This window comes from Hyla sarda, unplaced genomic scaffold (assembly GCF_029499605.1).
Source record: "Hyla sarda isolate aHylSar1 unplaced genomic scaffold, aHylSar1.hap1 scaffold_813, whole genome shotgun sequence".
Taxonomy (NCBI): Eukaryota; Metazoa; Chordata; class Amphibia; order Anura; family Hylidae; genus Hyla; species Hyla sarda.
Window position 1 is genome coordinate 89,091 of NW_026610840.1, and position 5,977 is coordinate 95,067.

General features: G+C 46.5%; 3 non-coding genes across 3 annotated transcripts; all 3 read right to left on the minus strand.

Annotated features, from left to right (window-relative positions):
* Positions 1-271: 271 nt before the first annotated feature.
* On the minus strand, positions 272-462 carry LOC130347187 (U2 spliceosomal RNA). Its single transcript, XR_008885165.1, has one exon. It is a non-coding gene; the product is annotated as a U2 spliceosomal RNA (small nuclear RNA).
* Positions 463-2,552: 2,090 nt separating this feature from the next.
* Positions 2,553-2,743, minus strand: LOC130347189 (U2 spliceosomal RNA). The gene has a single exon (XR_008885166.1). It is a non-coding gene; the product is annotated as a U2 spliceosomal RNA (small nuclear RNA).
* A 2,095-nt stretch (positions 2,744-4,838) lies between these two features.
* LOC130347190 (U2 spliceosomal RNA) lies at positions 4,839-5,029 on the minus strand. The gene has a single exon (XR_008885167.1). It is a non-coding gene; the product is annotated as a U2 spliceosomal RNA (small nuclear RNA).
* Between the last annotated feature and the right edge of the window lie 948 nt (positions 5,030-5,977).

Genomic DNA, 5,977 nt, shown 5'->3' on the forward strand with positions numbered 1-5,977 from the left:
GCCTATCATGTCATGCCCTACCTGCACAGGTGTGCTGGCTACTCAAATGATCCAATTAAGGAGGCCATTTAGTCAGCAGCAGCAGAAGTCCTGTGCCTGGACGCTCCAACAGGGGCCAGACACAAGCAGAAGCAGAAGCAGCAGAAGCAGCAGCAGCACCACCTTTTGTTTTTTGGCTGCAGCAGCAGCAAGGCCCACAGGGCTGGCTAGCTGGCTAGCCAGCAAGCAGGTAGCAATGAAAGTAGGAATCTTTCTTTTTAACCCTGTAAGGGGGTGGTGCACTGTACCCGAAGATACTGCCATATCGGGTCAATGCATAGGGCGACGGAAGCAAGCTTCGAAATCGGCCCCCGTTCTCAAAAATCCATTTAATATATGGTCCCCAGATAGGGGACGTATCAGATATTAAACTGATAAGAACAGATACTACACTTGATCTTAGCCAAAAGGCCGAGAAGCGATAACCGTGAAAGGGGCGGGCCCAACAAGGTCCCCTTCATGGGCACTATCACTGCTTGCTGTCAGGGAGGCTGCCAGACAATTTTCCATGCACACTCTGGGCTGGGGGGCAGTCAACCACCAGTACACACAGCAGAACCTAAACCCATACCATTATTGCTAAGCAGCAAGACAGGGGCCCATTGCACTCCCACGGGGCCTTTTTAAATGCAATCCATAACCCGGATTTGCCAGGAACCCTTCTTACTCCTCCTACTTGCATGTGACACTGGGCTTAGGATCTGCATAGGAAACACACACACAAGCACACACCTACCTTTGTTGCCTGCAGATGCCTCCTTGGCTGTCCCCAAACGGTATCAAACCAACACCCACGGGAAGCTGTAAGCATAGAGGACATGCCTGCACCCCATTGGACTTACCTGTGTGGGTTAAATCCGGGTTATTTGACAACCTATGGCGGTGATGGTTCTGCTCAGGCAGAGCAGTGCTGATGCTCCTCATAAAGCTGTCGCTGCTGTGAAGGTTCTAGGTGACATCACAAATCCCTTTGGTTACATACACAACAAAGCTGGGTTGTTGTTGTTTACACTCTGCAAGGCCTGTGGAAGTGAGTGACATCATAGCACTGTAGTTCTGAGGGTTCAAGATGGATGCAACAATCTCCTGTTGCTTCTATGAAGGCCGTAATAGACGACATCACCAAACAGCTCCATAGTCACATACACAGCAAAGGAGAGATGTTGTTTACACCTAGTGATGTCAGTGGTATTGAGTGACATCACAGCACAGTGCTAAGGCTCCTGGGCCTGGACACAGCAGCGGCTGCAATATCTCAACGGAGAATACGTTTATATCTATGTGTGTGTGTGCGCATATATATATATATATATATATATATATATATATATATATATATATATTTCTCCGCCGAAATCACTTTTAAACCCATTTCCACCTTTTTTTCCCTTCTCTTCCTCTTACTTTTTTTTCACGTTTTTTTACGTTTTTCTCCTTTTCGCCTCTTTTCTGGGCGTATTATTCTTCTTTTTCTTCTTTTTTTTCGTCTAATGCATACCCCATCAGTGCAGCAATGCTTATTCAATACCGCCAGCAGATGGAGACACTGGGGGATAATTTTCTAAGGATTTATACTGATTTTTCCTGTCTGAATTTGTCGCACAGAAAGTTGCAGGCCAAATATGTGTGACATTTCTGCGACTTTAGCTTCTAGAGCATTTTTACAACATTATACATAGGTGCTGAATACATAAAAAGCGACTGTTCATCGACAGACAAGTCGCATCGGCTGAAAGTAGGCCAGAATGTCAGTCCATGTTGGAGCAGGTTTAGATACAGTCTAAAGCATAGATCTCAAAGTCTGTGCACAGAATTTAGCAAGGGCCTCGCACCTTCTGATGCATCAGGTAGGTGCACAATAGCATAGCCTAACCCTCTGTACTTTGGTCTATATTGATGCGGGACATAGACAGCCAGCTGATGACCAATCCATTAGTGCAATGGATGGCTGGAAGCATTTGTCTTTGCCTTTGCAATACCACAGAAGCAATGCATGGTCAATGTACAGCAATGACACACCTGTGTGAACAGCCAGGAGACCCCCCCCCCCATGTTATGTTACATAGTTACATAGTTAGTACGGTCGAAAAAAGACATATGTCCATCACGTTCAACCAGGGAATTAAGGGGTAGGGGTGTGGCGCGATATTGGGGAAGGGATGAGATTTTATATTTCTTCATAAGCATTAATCTTATTTTGTCAATTAGGAACATTCAGCACCCACCCGCTATCAAGGCAGCTGCCTATCATGTCATGCCCTACCTGCACAGGTGTGCTGGCTACTCAAATGATCCAATTAAGGAGGCCATTTAGTCAGCAGCAGCAGAAGTCCTGTGCCTGGACGCTCCAACAGGGGCCAGACACAAGCAGAAGCAGAAGCAGCAGAAGCAGCAGCAGCACCACCTTTTGTTTTTTGGCTGCAGCAGCAGCAAGGCCCACAGGGCTGGCTAGCTGGCTAGCCAGCAAGCAGGTAGCAATGAAAGTAGGAATCTTTCTTTTTAACCCTGTAAGGGGGTGGTGCACTGTACCCGAAGATACTGCCATATCGGGTCAATGCATAGGGCGACGGAAGCAAGCTTCGAAATCGGCCCCCGTTCTCAAAAATCCATTTAATATATGGTCCCCAGATAGGGGACGTATCAGATATTAAACTGATAAGAACAGATACTACACTTGATCTTAGCCAAAAGGCCGAGAAGCGATAACCGTGAAAGGGGCGGGCCCAACAAGGTCCCCTTCATGGGCACTATCACTGCTTGCTGTCAGGGAGGCTGCCAGACAATTTTCCATGCACACTCTGGGCTGGGGGGCAGTCAACCACCAGTACACACAGCAGAACCTAAACCCATACCATTATTGCTAAGCAGCAAGACAGGGGCCCATTGCACTCCCACGGGGCCTTTTTAAATGCAATCCATAACCCGGATTTGCCAGGAACCCTTCTTACTCCTCCTACTTGCATGTGACACTGGGCTTAGGATCTGCATAGGAAACACACACACAAGCACACACCTACCTTTGTTGCCTGCAGATGCCTCCTTGGCTGTCCCCAAACGGTATCAAACCAACACCCACGGGAAGCTGTAAGCATAGAGGACATGCCTGCACCCCATTGGACTTACCTGTGTGGGTTAAATCCGGGTTATTTGACAACCTATGGCGGTGATGGTTCTGCTCAGGCAGAGCAGTGCTGATGCTCCTCATAAAGCTGTCGCTGCTGTGAAGGTTCTAGGTGACATCACAAATCCCTTTGGTTACATACACAACAAAGCTGGGTTGTTGTTGTTTACACTCTGCAAGGCCTGTGGAAGTGAGTGACATCATAGCACTGTAGTTCTGAGGGTTCAAGATGGATGCAACAATCTCCTGTTGCTTCTATGAAGGCCGTAATAGACGACATCACCAAACAGCTCCATAGTCACATACACAGCAAAGGAGAGATGTTGTTTACACCTAGTGATGTCAGTGGTATTGAGTGACATCACAGCACAGTGCTAAGGCTCCTGGGCCTGGACACAGCAGCGGCTGCAATATCTCAACGGAGAATACGTTTATATCTATGTGTGTGTGTGCGCATATATATATATATATATATATATATATATATATATATATATATATATATATTTCTCCGCCGAAATCACTTTTAAACCCATTTCCACCTTTTTTTCCCTTCTCTTCCTCTTACTTTTTTTTCACGTTTTTTTACGTTTTTCTCCTTTTCGCCTCTTTTCTGGGCGTATTATTCTTCTTTTTCTTCTTTTTTTTCGTCTAATGCATACCCCATCAGTGCAGCAATGCTTATTCAATACCGCCAGCAGATGTAGACACTGGGGGATAATTTTCTAAGGATTTATACTGATTTTTCCTGTCTGAATTTGTCGCACAGAAAGTTGCAGGCCAAATATGTGTGACATTTCTGCGACTTTAGCTTCTAGAGCATTTTTACAACATTATACATAGGTGCTGAATACATAAAAAGCGACTGTTCAGCGACAGACAAGTCGCATCGGCTGAAAGTAGGCCAGAATGTCAGTCCATGTTGGAGCAGGTTTAGATACAGTCTAAAGCATAGATCTCAAAGTCTGTGCACAGAATTTAGCAAGGGCCTCGCACCTTCTGATGCATCAGGTAGGTGCACAATAGCATAGCCTAACCCTCTGTACTTTGGTCTATATTGATGCGGGACATAGACAGCCAGCTGATGACCAATCCATTAGTGCAATGGATGGCTGGAAGCATTTGTCTTTGCCTTTGCAATACCACAGAAGCAATGCATGGTCAATGTACAGCAATGACACACCTGTGTGAACAGCCAGGAGACCCCCCCCCCCCATGTTATGTTACATAGTTACATAGTTAGTACGGTCGAAAAAAGACATATGTCCATCACGTTCAACCAGGGAATTAAGGGGTAGGGGTGTGGCGCGATATTGGGGAAGGGATGAGATTTTATATTTCTTCATAAGCATTAATCTTATTTTGTCAATTAGGAACATTCAGCACCCACCCGCTATCAAGGCAGCTGCCTATCATGTCATGCCCTACCTGCACAGGTGTGCTGGCTACTCAAATGATCCAATTAAGGAGGCCATTTAGTCAGCAGCAGCAGAAGTCCTGTGCCTGGACGCTCCAACAGGGGCCAGACACAAGCAGAAGCAGAAGCAGCAGAAGCAGCAGCAGCACCACCTTTTGTTTTTTGGCTGCAGCAGCAGCAAGGCCCACAGGGCTGGCTAGCTGGCTAGCCAGCAAGCAGGTAGCAATGAAAGTAGGAATCTTTCTTTTTAACCCTGTAAGGGGGTGGTGCACTGTACCCGAAGATACTGCCATATCGGGTCAATGCATAGGGCGACGGAAGCAAGCTTCGAAATCGGCCCCCGTTCTCAAAAATCCATTTAATATATGGTCCCCAGATAGGGGACGTATCAGATATTAAACTGATAAGAACAGATACTACACTTGATCTTAGCCAAAAGGCCGAGAAGCGATAACCGTGAAAGGGGCGGGCCCAACAAGGTCCCCTTCATGGGCACTATCACTGCTTGCTGTCAGGGAGGCTGCCAGACAATTTTCCATGCACACTCTGGGCTGGGGGGCAGTCAACCACCAGTACACACAGCAGAACCTAAACCCATACCATTATTGCTAAGCAGCAAGACAGGGGCCCATTGCACTCCCACGGGGCCTTTTTAAATGCAATCCATAACCCGGATTTGCCAGGAACCCTTCTTACTCCTCCTACTTGCATGTGACACTGGGCTTAGGATCTGCATAGGAAACACACACACAAGCACACACCTACCTTTGTTGCCTGCAGATGCCTCCTTGGCTGTCCCCAAACGGTATCAAACCAACACCCACGGGAAGCTGTAAGCATAGAGGACATGCCTGCACCCCATTGGACTTACCTGTGTGGGTTAAATCCGGGTTATTTGACAACCTATGGCGGTGATGGTTCTGCTCAGGCAGAGCAGTGCTGATGCTCCTCATAAAGCTGTCGCTGCTGTGAAGGTTCTAGGTGACATCACAAATCCCTTTGGTTACATACACAACAAAGCTGGGTTGTTGTTGTTTACACTCTGCAAGGCCTGTGGAAGTGAGTGACATCATAGCACTGTAGTTCTGAGGGTTCAAGATGGATGCAACAATCTCCTGTTGCTTCTATGAAGGCCGTAATAGACGACATCACCAAACAGCTCCATAGTCACATACACAGCAAAGGAGAGATGTTGTTTACACCTAGTGATGTCAGTGGTATTGAGTGACATCACAGCACAGTGCTAAGGCTCCTGGGCCTGGACACAGCAGCGGCTGCAATATCTCAACGGAGAATACGTTTATATCTATGTGTGTGTGTGCGCATATATATATATATATATATATATATATATATATATATATATATATATTTCTCCGCCGAAATCACTTTTAAACCCA